Genomic DNA, 9,484 nt, shown 5'->3' with positions numbered 1-9,484 from the left:
AATCAAGAGTGAGGGGAAGTTGTATCTGAGGGGCCTTCCATCAGGAAGGAGGTCCTGAAATGCTTTTTCTCCCTAGGAATGATCTTGCACTGTAGCACTTCTGTAGTTCTGCCTACTGATTGGGGCTGTTGGTTATCCTGGTTCCTGAATGAATCATTTTCTGGTATTGTACAATATATTGAACCACACAGTAACCATATTAAACCAGCATGTGGTTCTTTTGTTGTTCAGTCGTTAAGTCGTGTCCGACTCTTCGTGACCCCATGAACCATATTGCACCAGGCCTTCCTGTCCTTCACTGCCTCCCTGAGTTTGCTCAGTTTCATGCTCATTGCTTCAGTGATGCTATCTAACCATCTCATCCTCTGCCGTCCTCTTCTCCTTTTGCCTTCAATCTTTCCCAGCATCAGGGTCTTTTCCAAAGAGTCCTCTCTTCGCATTAGGTGACCAAAGTATCTGAGCTTGAGTTTCATTATCGATCCTTCCAATGAGCAGTCAGGGTTGATTTCCTTTAAGATTGACTGGTTTGACCTTCTGGCAGTCCAGGGGACTCTCAAGAGTCTTCTCCAGCACCACAGTTCAAAGGCATCAATTCTTCGGCGCTCAGCCTTTTTTATGGTCCAGCTCTCACAGCCATACATTACTACTGGAAAAACCATAGCTTTGACTATGCGGATCTTTGTCGGCAAGGTGACGTCTCTGCTTTTTAATATGCTATCTAGGTTTGCCATAGCTTTCCTCCCAAGGAGCAGGCATCTTTTAATTTCATGGCTGCAGTCTCCATCTGCGGTGATCTTGGAGCCCAAATAAATAAAGTCTGTTACTGCTTCCATTTCTACCCCTTCTATTTGCCAGGAATTGATGGGTCCAGATGCCATGTTTAACTGATCTGATTAAGCATGTTGTGTGAACTCAGTTGGTGCTTTTCTGATCAGCAGGCCTTAGACCAGGTTCTCCTAGGTGGTGGGACCAAGGGGCATATTTGGAATTTTGAGCATCTTGTGAGTGAGCTCACAAAATGGCTATCTCAGGAGTGGCAATACATAAAAGCGCTGCCGTGGTGGGTATAAACAATCACATGTTGTCTATTTCACAAGAAGTCAAGGTTGTGAGGTTAACTTACTGAAGCATCTGACTGCAGCGGAGACATCCATTCTGCAGTGGCTAAGTGCACAAGCCCTTCCTTACATGCCTGCATGATGATGCCACTTGGGATAAGGCTCGCCTAGCAATGTCATTGCACATGCTCTGGAATGGTATGACCGTGGGAGACAGAAGGGACAGCCACAGACTGGACAACCAGTGTATAAAAGGTATCTCAGCCCACAGAAGGAGGGAGGGCATGGGAAACTTTCCGAAGGGACCCTCCTTAGTTTTCTGGAGAGTAAAAGAAAAGGAGGGGAGAAACACTTTCAGTCTTGCAAGATTCTGTTAATGTAACCTAACAATAAAGATAGAGCTAGCAGTCCTGGTTGTGCTTCTTGTCTGGACTACCTCGCAGGGCTAACATGCCCAGAAGTCATGAAAACACATCTCCTTCCTTCTTGCTGGCAAAAAACAGGCCAGTCAGCCCAGTCCATTGGTTTTCAGTTAGTAACTGTCAATTACCGTCCAAGAACCAGTCAGCTGCAGTTGGCCTGTTTTTTTTCCAAAAATGAATAAAAAAGCACTTTTTTTCCCTCCCTCTTCTTAATTTCTCTTTTCCTGGAAATCAGATTATTGACTTGACCGGCTATAGTGCAGATACCATGTCTCCAGCTCTGATCTTGCCGTTTCCTTCTCTCTGCTCCCTCATCATCCCCACAGGCCTTCCCATTTCAGCTTTTCTCTCCCTCCCAGCTTCTCCCTCCCACTTTCGTAGGTTGTCCTTAGCGCACCCCAGTTTTCCCACTTTCCTCTCCTGCATCATGTCACTCCCAGTCCTCTGCCAAACTCCCTGCTGCCATCCCTGAGCTCCCCATGTGTCAGGCAGTATGAATGCAGTCCAGCCTTGTTTACTATCCAGACAGGCGTTTGAGGTCGGAAAGCAAGCTGCCTGCTTTTCTCTTAAGTATGCACATGCTTGCATGAATGCAGGCCCACATAAAATAAAGATGCATTTCTATGGATTCAACTGAGTTTAAGGTCCAGCAATATGGGGAAAGAGATCAAAGTTTAGTGCACAGTTATGTGCTCAGCAGAGTAATGTTTAACAGGCCTGCCAGCTTCTTCAAGGAAAAGCCGAGCTGGAGCCCACAAGTGGCGGCTCTGCACGTCCAGGAACCAAGCCCCACGGAGGCCACTCTCACAGGCCTGGAGAAATTTAGCCTGTCTCTGAACCCAAACCCTTCCGCTCACACCCAACGGCTCAGCTTAGTGCATGTCTGGGTCAGCAGCAAAGCGAGAAGGTGTGAGGGCTGGCTCCAGGAGGAGGAACCTGGGAATGGCCGGATGATGATAAGATGGGCATTTCGCTCCCTCCTGTGCCAAGGAAGGGAGAGGGTACAGAGTCGGAGGCCTCGGAGGTGCCAACGCGGCATTGAGAGGAAAGTGGCTGAGGCGAGTCACCAGGGGAAATGGGGTTGGCAGGCCAAAGGAAACACCACTTCCTTTGGATAAGGTCCCAAGGACATACTGGCACCAGGCTTAAGCAGCCCTTCTGGATTCTCAGCCCGGGATTTGACTGCAGGTGCTGGCAGGAACCAAGTCTCCTGAATGCGGCTGGGTCAAGAGGCAGACAGTGTAAAAGCAACAACTCTTTCTTCACTCTCATGTGCTCCAACCATCCAGGCTTGTGAGGGACACTCCCAGGTTGCTGACCTCTGTCTTTCATGAATCTCTGCCCCTATTCTTGGCTTCGGAAGCCTTGTTTTCTATCTTTAAAGAGCACAGCACAATAGGATGCATTCCTTTAGAGTTCAGTAGGACCCACTCCTAGGTAAATATAGAGGAACACAGCCTAAACGTGGTTTCTTAGCATGGCCTTGTCCAGGATTCAGCTGCCTGGGGGAAAGAGATGGAGGCATTTTGTCTCAAAGCACAGGCGGGACAAGATTTGCCCCGGAGTGCTAAAGTACATTAAAACTGGCTGGTAGTAGGGGAGGAGGAAGGCCAAAAAATCCCAGGTCACAGCCTAATGCAATAAAGTGTTCAAAACTGTATTGGGAATGAGTTTCAAAAGAAAACGTTGGAGGAAGCACTGAGATGTTACAAGTTTCTCTTCATCCATCCATCCATCCTTGCTCAGGTTGCTTTACAAACAGATTGAGGCAAAGATAGTCTGCACGTGGTCCATAAAACTCAGATCTCCATTTAGACCAGTGTTTCTCAACCTCAACAACTTTAAGATCTGTGGACTTCAACTCCTAGAATTCCCCACCTAGCATGCTGGCTGGGGAATTCTGGGAGTTGAAGTCCACAGATCTTAAAGTCACTGAGATTGAGAAATTCTGATTCAGACCATACCTTTGGAAGTGCATTTATTTGCTTTTGCTGATTGACTGACAAGGCCTGGCTCAAATGAGACCCCCAGGTCAAGACAATTGTGTGTGTGTGTGTGTGCCTGCCTTCGAGTCAATCTTGACTTCTGGCAACTCCCCGGACAAGTCCTTGCAGTTTTCTTGGCATCATTTTCAAAAGCGGTTTGCCCAATAATTGGCCCAAAGTCACCAGATCCTAAATGTCAGAAGAAAACCACTTTAAATTATTTGCGTGGCAGTTGTTCTTGAATAGTGATTCCTGAAGATTTTGACTTCTGTGAATGCCCGTACAAATTTACATCTAATGCTCAACTCACTGTTCACAGTTTCCTAGTAGTTACATAATTGTCAGGGATTTAAATGTATCAAAAATACACTGTATATACTGTACATTAAAAGATTTTTAAAAAACATTACTGGACTTCCATTCCAACAATGTCCCCAGCCACCAGAGTCATTGACTTAAAACTACAAGCCTACTGATCATCAAAACATGCGATCTCTTTAGCCCTTCCTACTTCTTCCACGGTTAGAGAGCATATGCCTTGTGCTTGTGTTAAACACACTGAATATTACCTCCTCACCACCGTGCCTGCTTCACAGAAAATCCTGTCCTACTTTGCATGCAGAAAGACTGAAATTCAGTTCCCAGCACCTTCACTTAAAGTAACTTTGGCATCAAGGCCTCTGAGAACACCACATTGTCTGCATCCACACAGCCACTTTGCCATGCTTTCCTCCCACCCTGAAACCAGGAGGAGATCAGGTCAGCATAAATCACACTGCCCACACAAGCCCTTCATGCGTATCCAGAAGCCAGCATTCACAGTCTTTTCACCGGGATGAAATTCCAGTCTGTCCTACGTCATCACCAATGGGAAATGCTTCCACCAACTGCTATACAGAAAGTGTATTATAGCAGTGCTTATATACTCTGGGAGCTCCACCTAACCAAATTTCTTCTAACTTTTTGCCTCACTATTATCAACCTATAGATCTACATCAAATCACCATTAACGGCATTTTTGTCAAAAAATATACCAGTGAAGTTCAGAGATAAAATGCAACACTGTGGTGTGCTGTGGTCTTATGAAACATATTCATAGATGCTCCTACTTAAAGATCATCTGGATCATTGCAGGTTGGAATCAGAGATTAGAATCAAAATTAGAGTTCAGAGATGATCTCTAGATGGGAGTATCTCTGAAAACATTTCATAAGACTATCAGTCTGTTGAGGTCAACAGTCCTGTCAGAGAAGATAGATATATCTATATATCAAACAACCCACTGCCCTTCCCTGAAAGTCTGCATGAACAATTGGTGTTGATTTTAAATACTTTTATTTTTGTTTAGCTGTAGGGCTTTAATCCAGACTCAGGGGCTGGAAACCATGTAATCATTCCTAAAACATCAGTCTCTCAATCTGGAAAAGTTTGGAGCCTTTTAAGGACAACGATTTTTCTGGTTAATTTTTGTTTGCTAATGGGAATGTCAGTCTCCTGGAAGAACTGCATTTGGTCTTGCATTGGATGGATATTCCCATGTCCAGTCCCCCTCCCCCAGAGTAGAATAGGCCACCCACCTGAGGTATCTAGTCCCCTTCATAGCCACAGCCAAAATGGCCATGGAAGCACAGTGCCCAGGGCCTGGAGGTGGGAGAGCAGTCCCACAGCAGACCAATTGGGCCATATCATTTTAAGGCTCATCCTTCATGCACCCTAAATCAGGGTACCTCAACCTTGGTGACTTGAAGATGTGTGGACTTCAACTCCCAGAATTCCCCATGGCTGGCTGGGGAATTCTGGGAGTTGAAGTCCACACATCTTCAAGTTGCCAAGGTTGAGGAACCCTGCCCTAATTGATCTACTTGTGATGGGATAAAGCACCAGCTTCATACCAGAATACCTAAAGTCAATGTCAGTCTGCTTTAGTAGCGGGATAGCAATGAGATGCAGGCACCATGTGAGGACGTGTCCTATATAAATAAGTTGGGGTCTTAAGGCAAGACGGATGTGTAGATGAACCCTAACGGTGCCCATTTTTTTGCCCACTCCAAAATTACATACCTTAGTTAACTATGGTTGAAATCTCATGAAGTTTCCATTTTCTTTCTTTCTTTCTTTCTTTCTTTCTTTCTTTCTTTCTTTCTTTCTTTCTTTCTTTCTTTCTCAAATTTAGATACCGCCCATCTCACGAAGAAGTGACTCTGGGCCAGATCTTTCAGGATCTCAGGACTGAACACTGGTATCCCATGAGACTTTGGCCATTTTTAATTTTTAAAATCTTTTGGGTCACTTGCCTCATCTTGTAGTGGCGCCCACTCCCTGAAAGAGTCACCAGCCCCTGAATTAGAAGATCTCAGGTAGAGTTGCTAGGAAAATCTCTGCTTCCCTTGAAGAGTGGCTGTCAGTCATAGCAGCCTTGCTGGGTAAGGCAGCCGCAGTTCATTAAGTTCAGCGATCAAATGAATTCTACAAATGGATTGTGTTCAGGAAACAATGGATCAGTGACAGACATACTAGGATGGGCATGGCCTTAACCCTTCAGAAAGGGGTTCAGACTAACTAACCCAACAGTTGATCTGTAAGCCCTTCATTCGTATATCTGTTTAGCTGAAGAACAAAACATCTTTCTGGTGTTTTTACAAAATTGGAATATTTATTTTTTCTCATTCTCTTCTTGGAGATGGCTCATTCCAAAAGGAGGGAGGCAATTTCCTTGACCCACACCAAGGGGTTGGAGCGCACAAGGCAGAGCAAGCCAGCAGCTAAGTTCGACACGTTCCAGCCCAGCTGGGCAGACTGAGTCTCTCTCGCTCCCTCAGACAGGGGACGGTGTGTTCCATGCATGTCTGCGTGCGCACGCGCATAACCTTCAAAACAACCAACTCTATTTGGCTCTCCAACTTTCCTCAAAAGTCACCTCGGGCTTGAAATCAAGTTGAGAGAACGCAACTCCAGTGGAGTTGGTTTGAATTAGAGGCCAGGGAATGCAATCTCGGAAAGGAAATGCAGCATCAGCCTTAATTAGATTTGTCACTTCTGGTGACACTAATTGTCCCGGAGTGACTCTTGAAGGAATTCTGAGCAAGTCTGGGCCTCCATTACAGGCTCGTGCAACTTTGCTGTATAACGCAGCAGTCTGCAAACATCCAACATTTATAGAGACATTCCTTAAGGGTCTCTGGCACAGAATCCTGCAATACCTCGAGCATTATCTTCAGTGAATGATGAATTTCCATGGGGCATTTTCCAAACTGTGGTTGCCAGGACGTTAACTGGAGTCAGGTGGATGGAGCAAACAATCCTGATATGCTCTTCCCAGGGACATCAATAGTCACAGCAGGGTTTGCCATCATAAATTGTGTATTATCATCAGCCTGTGTGTTACCCAATTCCGCTCTTGTTCAGAGCTGCTCCTGTCAATTGACAGACTGATACAAAATCAGGCACTCGGGAAGGCTGTTTAAAAGGGCTCCCTCTGGTGGCTGTCACCTGATAGTGACCCATCCTGCGCGAAGATTTGCCCGCAGGTGAGTCAAAGCATTTGAGTGTGAAAGAGTCGCACTCTGGATATACGATCGCACAGAAGGGCAAAGAACTTAGATATGGTAGAGTCTTCTTCCAGGGCAGCTTGACTGCTAAATAACAGGGCTATAGGCTAGACCAGAAAATCCAAGAACATCCCAGAAGTTCATGGCAAAGCACGTCTGTATCATTCCCGGTGAAGCTGTGTGGCACAGGACTCTGTCCTATTTGCAGCCTTCCCAGCATCCAGTTCTAGCCCTCCCTGCTTTCTCTTGTTTGTGATTCAGGGGCCATACCAAATATTACAATCCCAATCCAAGCTATTCAAATGGTTCCCTCCATATATATTATGCAACTCATTCTAAACATAAAAGGAAAAAAGGAGAGTGGGGGAGCTCTTCCTTCTGGTAAAATTTGAGGTTTTTCCACCCACACCATTCTGAAGGGAGGGGGTTTGTTGTTGTTTCTTGTTTAGTTTAAAAGTAGAATCCACTCCCAATCCAGTTTGCATAGAAGGCTGGAATCCATCCATGGCCATGATGTATTTCTGTAACATCTCCCGAATGCCACAAGGCTATTTTCTTATATTAATGGATAAGTTGTGTCTTATTGTGAAATATCTACTTTAGAGACCATATGCAACAAATTAGAGGGTTTTTTTTAAAAAGAAAATCAAGACAAAAGCCACTGCTCACTGCAAAAAGCAGGGTAAATTTGTCTCCTGCTTTAAAAACAAACAACCCCCCACCCCCGTATCTTAAGAACAGCTTCACTAGCTTAACCAAGTTCCATCCTACCAAACATCTTGATTCCAACTAGGAGAGGCTAGCCAGATGCTTCCAGGGAAAGTTGCAAATGGGTTGAAGACAAAAGTTCTTTCTTATAACTTGGCCCCAATATCCGCCGTTCAGAGGGACAATGGAGATGGGAGTGCTCTTTTGCTATCCTGGCCAACGGTTTCCAAGTCTTAGCCCCTGCTGTCAGCTGCCCCACATCTCTCCTGCTTGGGGAGGTGCAGAGCAGCTGAAAGAAGGCTTGAGCGTGCTCCTGCTGGGGTGTCTGCGAGCGCAGCTCCCACATCAAAGGGCAGGAGAAACGTTTGCAGGGTGTTGCTCTGGGGAAAGGATGGCCTCACTCAAGGCAATGTGGTCTTGATATACTGGATCCAGATATATAAGGTCTGGATAAACTGCAGATATATTGTGTGTGACATTTTGGTTAATTCCTTTGGTTATCAAACACTCCTTCTCTGTGAATTGTCTATTCTTCACAAAAGAATACAGTTTTGGGCTCAATCAAAGCAGTGGTGCTTTTGGCTGCTCCCAGGCATGGCCCCTTCCCTGCAAACATAACAAGCATCCAGAATGCAGCCAAGTCTAAAGTCCTATTTTTCTTGAGGACCAACCCATTGTCTGTAATCCCCCAAAGGCCCAACTGGATAGGAACATTTTAGTCTGTCTTCTAAACACAGAGTCATCCCCTGGTATGCTTTCCTAGGAGAACATGCCAAAAAATGAAAATATACTCTGCATGAGCTCAGAAACCACCTCACCTTGATCATCATAGTTGTCATTTTTCCAGCATCATGAAAACAAGGTCCAGGGTCAGAGGCTGACCTCTGGCTTAAGCCAAGCCTGGCAGTTTGTTCCTTAAGAACTGTTGCCAAAAACCTTGGTCATGGAGTTGTTCTTGGCCAGGATATCAAAACACGGGCAGCTGTTTTTGACTAGCAGAACTTCTGCATTAGCCAGCAATAGTAGGATGGGCATTCTGGGGCTGCCACTGGCCATGGGACATTCTCTGTCGCTAGACATGGCCACCTCGCCTGGGGCTCTCCCTCCCAACCTTGTTCACGGGCTTTCTTTGAAATGTGCTCCCTGGACACTGAGCGGGAACTGGCTGGAGACACATATCCCCCACTTTCTTTGCAAGCATACCTAATGCCTCTCCCATCCTCTTTATGCCGTTTCTGGAGAAAGAGCCAATACGGTGTGCCAGCCATTTTCTAAGCCTCTTTGTCTTGCTTTGGAGAGCCCCGCGTGTCTGGAATGCCGCACCTGGAGGTATGTATAGAGGCTATTCATGAACAAATCTGAGCCTTATGTCACCCTTGGAGCCTGCCAAGGCCTGGTCCAGAATGACAGGCTCCTGGCAGGTAGAGAGCAGGAAAGGCAGAAGGGTGTGAATAAAAGCATCATCAGAAACACAGGACTAGAAGGGGATCTGGATGCCCCCCCAAGACATTTCTTTAATGAACTGCATTTAGCCCACTTTATGAAAAGAGACAGAAGAGGAGCAGCCACCCGTGCAATAGAATGGGAAAAATCCTTAGATACTGACCAAGTTCTCAGGTTGCCCTACGCCAGTGTTTTTCAACCTTGGCAACTTTAAGAAGCATGGACCTCGACTCCCAGAATTCTGGGAGTCGAGGTCCATGCATCTTAAAGTTGCCAAGGTTGAAAAACACTGCATTAAGCCATGATGTAGGTTGCTTGGT

The sequence above is a fragment of the Python bivittatus genome, unplaced genomic scaffold, assembly GCF_059951505.1.
Source record: "Python bivittatus isolate LINGU-HERP-01145 unplaced genomic scaffold, Pbiv_v1 ctg000690_np1212, whole genome shotgun sequence".
Taxonomy (NCBI): domain Eukaryota; kingdom Metazoa; phylum Chordata; class Lepidosauria; order Squamata; family Pythonidae; genus Python; species Python bivittatus.
The sequence above is the reverse complement of the archived record's forward strand: the minus strand, read 5'-3'. Positions refer to the sequence as shown.